Source organism: Mus pahari, chromosome 5, assembly GCF_900095145.1.
Source record: "Mus pahari chromosome 5, PAHARI_EIJ_v1.1, whole genome shotgun sequence".
NCBI lineage: Eukaryota > Metazoa > Chordata > Mammalia > Rodentia > Muridae > Mus > Mus pahari.
This window is the reverse complement of record NC_034594.1, coordinates 161,649,076-161,658,766: the sequence shown is the minus strand read 5'-3', so window position 1 is coordinate 161,658,766 and position 9,691 is coordinate 161,649,076. Positions and strand designations below refer to the sequence as shown.

The 9,691-nt window shown below is 43.1% G+C and overlaps 1 pseudogene; it reads left to right on the top strand.

Moving 5' to 3' along the window:
* The first annotated feature begins 5,076 nt into the window (after positions 1–5,076).
* On the top strand, positions 5,077–5,830 carry LOC110322187 (annotated as a pseudogene).
* The last annotated feature ends 3,861 nt before the right edge of the window (positions 5,831–9,691 follow it).

The following is a 9,691-nucleotide window of genomic DNA, read 5'->3' as shown; positions in this document are numbered from 1 at the left end:
GAAATAACCCTGAATCCTCACCTTCCTGCTTTCATCTCCTGAGTCCTAGAACTGCAGTTTCATGCCTCTGGACCTGGTCAGTGCTTTGCTGGGAATGCCACCCTCTGTACCACACTAGGCAGAGTCACCCTCTTCACCACACTAGGCAGACACTCCACCTGCCATGCGACCTCCTCAGCCCTAGTGACCGTCTGTAAACGGTCAAAGGGAAGCTCATCTCTCTGAGGCAGATGAAGATGGTCTTGCTGCCATTCACTGTAATCATGGTTCCGGCTTCCCCTCCCTGGCTCCCTTGGCAGTGCCACAGTCCTGGTACCTTGTGGTTACTTGAACATTTCCAGGACATACTCTCCCATCTCAGGATCTTGGCATTCGCCATTGCTTCTGCAAAGAGCTCCCTTCCTCCAGATACTTTCTGACTTGTTCACTCACCTCAGATCTTCCCAGACTGCCCTGTCACCCTGCCCCCAGCCCTCCCTCATCAACCCTCCTGCCGGCCCCCACGCCCCCCTCCTCCTGTCCTGTGCCTTGCTGGCTTTGTTGTCATCTATCCTTCCCCTTTGAAGCCCCCCTCATTCCCTTACTGTGTTTCTCCTCTACCAGGAGCTCTATTCCAGGGGATATTTTCATCTGGAAGAATCTCAACAAGCATTTATTAAAACTTTGAATAGGGAGGGGTTGGGGAGATAGCTCAGGTGATAAAGGGCTTGCAGGTCATTCATGATGGCCTGGGTTCAATATATTCCAAGTGCCTGGTAAGTGGAGGCAGTGTAGTGTCTGGTAACCCCTCGGCATCTACAAGGGTTCCAGGCCAGTGAGAGACTCGGCTTTACAAAACAAGATAGCTGGGTTGTAAAGAAAATTTTCTTCTGTTTTTAAATTTATTTATTTATCTTATGTATATGAGTACACCATAGCTGTCTTCAGACACACCAGGAGAGGGCATCAGATCCCATTACAGATGGTTGTAAGCCACCATGTGGTTGCTGGTAATTGAACTCATGACCTCTGGAAGAGCAGTCAGTGCTCTTAACCACTGAGCCATCTCTCCAGTCCAAAGAAAAATTTCTTAAGTTGACCTCAGGGCTTAGATACATCTGCCTGTGCACAATAAATGTCTGTTACTATATAAATAACATGAATACATGTCCAGCTATATCCTCTTGTTCTCAGAATTCTACTCATGTTATTTAATCTTTATATATATTATATTATAAGCCATTGAAGAAGGTGTTTTAGCCTCTTGTTTATGGATGAAAAGATTAAAGGGCTGAAGAAATAAATGTCTCAGCAGTTAAGAGCACTTGATGCCTTTGCAGATGACCCTGGTTCAATTCCCAGCAGCCATATGGTGGCTAACAATCATCTAAGGATTCAGTCCTAGGGGATCTGATCCCATCTTCTGACCTCTTAGGACACCAGGCACACATGTGGTACATACACATACATACATACAGGCAAACACACACATAAAATAAAGTAAACCTTAAACTGAGTGTTAGAGTTGATGTAGTGTGTCTGTTCTTGGTGATGTTTTTAGGTTACAGGATTAGGTGTTTTGAGGACACTAATGTTTGTGTGTTTTCATAGATTTTTCACACCGAGTGGGCACACTCAGACTAGCTGTTGTCTTCATTCATTGCCTCTCTTCTATTGTTTGATAATTCTTCCTTCTTTTGCCCAGTTCCTAACTTAGTTCTTCTCCAGATGTGCATCTGGTACGGTATGTCTTAGCATATATGCCCAAGACACATGAATAGGCTGACCTCCAGGCTCTGCCATTTGCCAGCTGTGTGACCTTGGAGCTTCTCTGTTGTTCTTGTCTGAATGACCTGGTTTAAGTCCTTTCCTCTCTTGTCCTGGAATCACCAATCAACAGACTGTAAAACTTCACACTCTCTTCCGATTTTTCCCTTGTAGTTTCAGAATTCTTATTCTATTCTATTCTGAATTTTTTTTTTTCTGATGCCTCCCAGGGGATCTCATGGCATTAACTTTCAGATCATTTATTTACCAGGCACATCTTACTATTGAAACAATTCATCACAGTCTTTATTAAAAAACAATTGGATGAATTCAGCAATGGTGGCATATACCTTTGATCCCAACACTCCAGAGGGAGAGGCGGGCAGATCTCTGTGAGCTCAAGGCTAGCTCGGTCCGCAAAGTGAGTTCCAGAACATCCAGGGCTACACAGAGAAACCATCTCAAAAATAAAAACAATAACACCAAAAAACCCATACCAACAGGGGCTGGAGAGATGGCTCAGTGGTTAAGAGCACTGATTGCTCTTCCAAAGGTCCTGAGTTCAAATCGCAGCAACCATCCGCAATGAGATCTGATGCCCTCTTCTGGCATGTCTGAAGATAGCTACAGTGTATTCATATATACATAAATCTTTTTAAAAATCATACAACAAACAAAACCAAAATAGAATGACTGGGTAGTGCAGCTCAGTGACAGAGCACTCACCTAGCATGCATGAGGCCCCAGTACAGAAAAACAAATTATCTGTCCAACTTAAAAGTATTTTTAATTTCCAATATTTACTATTAAGGAAACCCGGTCCCTTTAAGAAATGTTAGCTCCAAGTCTTAGGATAGAAATGTAGAAGACAGCATGAGCTTGAGCGTGCCTGTGTTTTCTATCTCTTCATTTATTATGAATGAATGAAATCATTCACGCGCGCGCACACACACACACATACACACACACACACACACACCAGCTGGACATGGTGGCTCACAGTTGTACTTAGACTGAGGCAGGAGGTTGTTATGAGTTTCAGGCTAGCCTGTGCTATACAGGGTGCGAGCTTGTCTCAAAACAAGCAGATCATTCTCAAGGCTCATTATCTTGTATTCTCTGTCAGTGTCTCACAGCAATAGATTACTGAGGTTCAGCTGTCCTCACCGTCCAGGGCTGGATTCCACCTGGTAAGGAGTGTGATCCTTTTAACCACTGCTGAGAAGAAATGCTAAAAGTCTTGCGTATATAAAGTAGAGGTACAAAATGAGAAAGTTTACAGAGCCCCTGAGAGATACTGTGCTACAGATGTACTCTCATTACATTTTGCATTAAGGATTCTCAGTACAACTAGGTTCATAACCAAGATTCAGGAACTATCTTGAAGAAATTTTCATTGACTAAAGATGAGCTGATTTTAGCTCCAATAGGAAGAATAAGTACAACTAATGGGAAATGTTCAACTATTTTTATATAATATAGGAGTATAACAACAACAACAACAACAAAAAAAAAAGCCAACCAACCAAAACAAAACAAAACAAAACAAAACAAAAAAACCCACCTAACCCACCACCACTGGAACCAATTAATTGCTTTGGAAATAATAAATGAAATGATAGAAATAAATTCTACGCTGCTTTTGCCTTACAAGATCACCACTGGAATCCATGGAGTAAATGGCGACCAGTTTTTCCTTAAAGGGTTAACACAATCAGAGAATCACCAGTTACGGGGCTTCAGATACAGTAGTAGGTTGAGGCAGGAGCATCCATGGTGGCCAGTGAGACCCACTCCGTCCCATCTCAGACTGTCACCATTAGGTTTCCACAGGGTGACTTAGATTTGACCGGGTCTCTGGAATTGATTCAGCTACCAACTTACCGAGACCAATCGGCCGAGGCAAATGTTCAGAGCCAGAGGTGCGGTCACTAGACCTGGGCTGGGTGGGCACCGCCCTCTGCACCACATTTGCACTTTGAGCTTTGAGTAAGTTCAAGGCACCTCAGCTTTGGAGAAAGCACACATGAAATCCCAAACTTAACAAATGCGTTTGCTTGGTCGGTGAGAATGGAGAGCTCACTAAAAGCAAGAAGCTGGGCTTGTGGTGAGGGTTTCTTTCCACTGTGGGTACCAATACCATGATGGAATTATCGCTACTTCATGGAATTCGTGTACCACGTTTCAAACCTGTACACATGTATAAGTGATTTATCTGTATTTCAAGTCAGAAAACCCTCAGTCTTTATGCCTGTAGCCTTTGTACAAAAATAACGGTTTTCTCCTATTGATTCAGTGGGTTTGGGGGATGGGGTTTTTGATTGTTAGTAGTTTGGGGGACTTAGCTCCAGGCCTTGCGCATGGATATACACTACTGAGCCATCTCCCAGACCACTTTTTACTTTTTTTAATTTTGATCGTCTTCTTGTTTTGTTTTGAGGGTCTTGTTAAGTTACCCTGGCTATTCTGGATCTCATTCTATATCTCAAACGGGGTTTGAACTTGTGGTCTTCCTGCTTCAGCTTCCCAAACAGCTGGAGTTACAGACTTTCACCAATAGGACCAGGATCAATTCAGTTTTTTTTTTTTTTTTTTTTTTAAATTTTTTTTTTTTTTTTTTTTTAAAGATTTATTTATTTATTATATGTAAGTACACTGTAGCTGTCTTCAGACACTCCAGAAGAGGGCGTCAGATCTTGTTACAGATGGTTATGAGCCACCATGTGGTTGCTGGGATTTGAACTCCAGACCTTCGGAAGAGCAGTCGGGTGCTCTTACCCACTGAGCCATCTCACCAGCCCAATTCAGTTTTTAAAATTATTATTTTCCAATAATCTGTTTCTCCTAAGATTATCCCATTAAAAATAGCTGATTAGCTCAAGGGAACCTAGCAGTGGGCGGGTGCCCGCGACCGACCACCCACCCTTTCCAGGTCCTCACTGGTGAGCACACTGGGGAGGGCACGCGAGCCTAGGCACTAGCTGCTGGCTGTGTGGGAAGGAGGACTATGAAGCTTCTGAACATCCTGCTCACCGGTACACCAAGGGTTGGAAAAATCACACTAGGCAAAGAACTTGCATCAAGATCAGGCCTGAAGTACATTAATGTGGGAGATCTAGCTCAAGAAGTCTGATCACCGGGTGTGGTGGCACACGCCTTTAATCCCAGCACTCAGGAGGCAGAGGCAGGCAGATTTCTGAGTTCGAGGCCAGCCTGGTCCACAAAGTGAGTTCCAGGACAGCCAGGGTTACACAGAGAAACCCTGCCTCGAAAAAAAAGAAAGAAAGAAAAAAAGAAGTCTGATCACCGGATATCATAGAGTCTGGCAAGATGGTGTCTCCCAAGAGCAAGCCGAAAGATGCACAGATGATGGCACAAATCCTGAAGGATATGGGGATTACAGAATATGAGCCAAGGGTTATAAATCAGATGCTGGAGTTTGCCTTCCGATATGTGACCTCAATTCTAGATGATGCTAAAATCTATTCCAGCCATGCTAAGAAAGCTACTGTTGGCAATCCAGTGCCCTGCTGACCAGCCTTTCACTTCTCTGCCCCCGAAAGATTTCTTATTAGATATTGCAAGACAAAGAAATCAAACCCTTTGCCACTGATCAAGCCACATTCAGGTCCTAGATTGCCACCTGATAGATATTGCTTAACTGCNCCAAACTATAGGCTTAAGTCTTTACAGAAAAAGGCACCTACTCCTGCAGGAAGAATAACAGTTCCAAGGTTAAGTGTTGGTTCAGTTTCTAGTAGACCGAGTACTCCCACACTAGGTACACCAACTCCACAAACCATGTCTGTTTCAACTAAAGTAGGCACTCCAATGTCCCTCACAGGACAGAGGTTTACAGTACAAATGCCTGCTTCTCAGTCCCCTGCTGTAAAAGCTTCCATCCCTGCAACATCAGCAGTTCAGAATGTTCTTATTAATCCATCGTTAATTGGGTCCAAAAACATTCTTATTACTACTAATATAGTATCACAAAATACAGCTAAGTCAGCAAGCAAATGCACTGAAACAAAAACGTGAAGACGATGACGATGACGATGAAGATGATGGCTATGATAATTTGTAGTCTAGCCTCGATGCATGTAACCTGTATTCTTGGTCTTGGATCCATTGTACTACAATTTAAAAAGCATGTTAGATGTTTTAAAGCTGTACTTTACAAAGTAATATTTCATAAGTATACTTACTATGCTTTTTTTTATTAAAATGTTCAGTTTTACTAGAACTAGTAATGGCTTTTCATCAACCTTTATGCATAAAAAATAAAATTGTCATTTATCAGTTTGAAAAAAAATAGCTGATTAGTTCATCACAATAGATTTGCCCTGGTAGAGAGAAAAATTAAAAGAAGATTTAAGAGGCATAAGAATATAAATAGAAGGGCTGGTGAGATGGCTCAGTGGGTAAGAGCACCCAACTGCTCTTCTGAAGGTCCGGAGTTCAAATCCCAGCAACCACATGGTGGCTCATAACCATCCGTAACAAGATCTGACTCCCTCTTCTGGAGTGTCTGAAGACAGCTACAGTGTACTAACATATAATAAATAAATAAATCTTAAAAAAAAAAAAAAAAAAAAAAAAAACGTTTAAAAAAAAAAAAAGAATATAAATAGAAACTCGATGTCCTGCCTACATGAACTTTATTTAAAAACTGATAGAAGCCAGCGATGGCTCAGCCAGTTACTGGTTCTTGTTGCCAAGCCTAATGACTAATGACTTGAGTTTGATCTTTGGAGGGAAAGAACAGATTTACAAGAGCTGTCTCTGACCTCTGACCTACACACACACACACACACACACACACACACACACACACACACACACACGACCTGTCTTCCTGCAAACACACACTATCTAAATAAGTAAGTATAAAGAATTAAAACCAGAGAGAAATCCTCGGTGCGCATGGGTCTCCTCTCCCCTGCTCTGACTGGACCCTTTCATCTGCCAAGTGAGCTCCGGATGTTCAATAAAGCAACATAATCTTTGTGTGAAGTGATTTTCCAGACAAGGAGGGCATCATTTCTAACCAGTCCTCTATAAACTCCCTGTAAACATTTCTGTGATTATATTGGTGTGCACTATACCTTCCTGTTATGATATCTTGGCTCACCACTGCCCAGAAACAATGGAGGTAAATCTTCTGAAACTACAAACCAAGAGAAATTCGCTGCGTTTTGAGCTGTCCTTTCAGGTGTCTTGTTAAAACGATGAAAAAGAGTCACTGCTCAGTCAGTGTGGCTGTTAATATTGTCAACATAACAGACAAAGACAGACACGAAAAAGAAAGAACATTCTAGAGACATCTGCCTGATGCACACAATGCAAAGGTCCTTGGTCAAGACTTTGCCGACTGAATTTAAGAACTTATTGGAAAGATCCAGTGGCTTTAGAGCAAAGAGGAAGGGTGATTTAGCATCTATTAACCCATAGGGCAGGGATTGCATAGTCATCTGGGTAGATTAGAAATGACTTTGACAAAACTCTGGGCTTGGGGCCTTTACTGTCTTTACTGTCCCTCTATCTGTCTAGCCACTCCCACTCCATTCCATAGCCACTGCTTGGTTGCTCAAGCCAGATAACTTCTCAAATCCCAGTATTCAATCCTGGGTCACCTTCGTACCTTTGTATCTACTTTGTCCCCTCAGGGACTATAACCCTCTCTCTTAAGATATATATCTTCTTTTAGCTCCTCTCTTTTAGACTTTTCTTCACGATGTAGTCATTACCTTCCAGAGTAATAGTATTTAGTGACTTCCTCCAGTGGCTTGAGTCCCTCAAGATCTAGTCCCTACAAACCTGCCAGTCTCATCTGGGCTTCCTGTCTTTAGTTTGTTGTGCTCAAGACATCTCTCTTTCTCTCTCCACCCCCCCTTTTCCACCTTTCCTCACAGAGTGGGGATTGAACTCAGAGATGCGAGCATTCTAAACATGTAATTTCCAACACTGACATCTCTTGCTTTCTTATATCTGACAGCCTCTTTGGGGTCTCTTAGTTGTTGGGTGTGTTCATCCTTCTCTAAGGAGCATGTTATCTTCTGCTTGTCTTGATATTGATTCCTTATTCATCAGAAACCCAGCAGATATCACTTTGGTACTTCCTGATCACAGTGCACTAGGGATCTCCAGAGAAACAAAACCACAGCGTACGAAGAAAAATAGATAGGCTGTGGGATGGACAGATGAATGGATGGACGAACGAGTGATAGGCTAGGCAGATAGGTAATGGATGCTAAAGATAGATGGTATAAACACATGATAGTGACATAGAAGATATATTAGAGAAGTGATATAGACAGACAGACAGACTTCCACTTTCGGAGGTTGGCAGATTTGAAATGTGTGAGGCAGATTGGCAAGCTGCAAATTCTCTGGCAGACTCTGAAAGCTACATTCCTTGGACAGAATTAGTTTCTCCTCAGAGAATTCTCTTTTGCTCTTAATACCTTTCAGTTGGTGAAACATCTAGGATAATAACTTCCTGTCTTTAAAATGAACTGCTTATGGATATGAACTGTGTTTACCTAAACCCTCCACAGCAACACCTACATAATGTTTGATGAAACAACTGGGTCCTATGACCTAGCCGAGCAGACACAGAGTTAGCCGAGCACACATAGCTGCAACGGTCGCCCCCTTAGCTAGGTGGTGTTTTGTTTTGATTTGTTTTTAACATGGCCAGCATATGCAGCTAACTGTCCAATAGCAGTGTCCTGATAAGAACCTAGATGATTTGCTGTGTTTGTCGTGCATCCCGGAATGGACTTAAACTCACCGTGTAGCTGGCCTTGAATTCTTGGTCCTCTTGCCTCTACCTCCCGAGTATGAGGATCAGAGGCATACAACCATCATGCTGGCCTCTGCTCTGTTTTGCTGATTATTATTTCAGGCCTCATCCAAGACAATGCTGGAATGTAACAGAATTTATGGCCTACGGCAATTATTTGCATAAAGATTCTCTCGCGTCTATCTTCCCCAAAGTGTAAGTGTCGAACACTGTCAAAGTATAAAACCGCAGTCAGTCATGGAGCTTGCTCTTGCGCTGTGGGAGCTCCAAGCCGACCTGCTAAAAGAGAGAAGATGACGCTGCCGGTGGAGTTCTGGTTTTGACCAGGACTCCCTCTGACTCACAGGAAAATCCCTTGGAGTCCTCTAATGTCTGGGCGCCAGAACTCTTAATGGCTGTGCTCCCACAAATTAGCATTCGGATGTGTCAGTTGATTAGGTACCACTTAAAAGTAACTTTTCAGTAATGAGATAACTTTAAAGCCCCCTCCTTACTAAGAGAAGCAGGAGCACATGTAGTAGAAAGCACCGAGCTCCACTCTGGGGAGGCTGACTTAGAACAGTCCTCAGCCTGGACCATAGGTCAGGGTCCGTGTGGACACCAATACAGACTTTGTCTCTTTTTAAAAAGGAACGACAAAGGAGCAGTTACTGTTGGGGAATGTCAGAGGAAATGGTATTCGGGAGAAATAGTGCCCCAGTCATTTTCCAGGGCGCTCAGTAGTTACTGGTGTGTTTATGGAAAACTATGTGACTTTTCCCCATTAGCAGAGGGCAGGAAAGCACTGGAAATACAGGTGTCCGCCGTGGCCGATGACTGTGGTCGCCAGAATAATGCTCTGTTTCCCAAACTCTGTAAAACGTAGGTTGTTGAGAACTGGAAGCAGACCAAGAAGTCTCTAGTATCACTTTAGCTAATATGAAGTGTGATAGCTGCCTGCAATCTTGGCGGTTACAAGCAGGTGGGAAGGAGAGCCTGGCATTGAAGCTCACAGCCTTTCTTGCTTTCCCTCCTGTGGTAATGATCCTCCTCCTGACGGACTGGCACCTTAAGGGTGGAGGAGAAGGAGGGTCAGACACAGGATGTAACTTCAGTTTGGTCTGCCTAGCTTCCTTTTGAAGTACTCCGGGAGGGAACAGA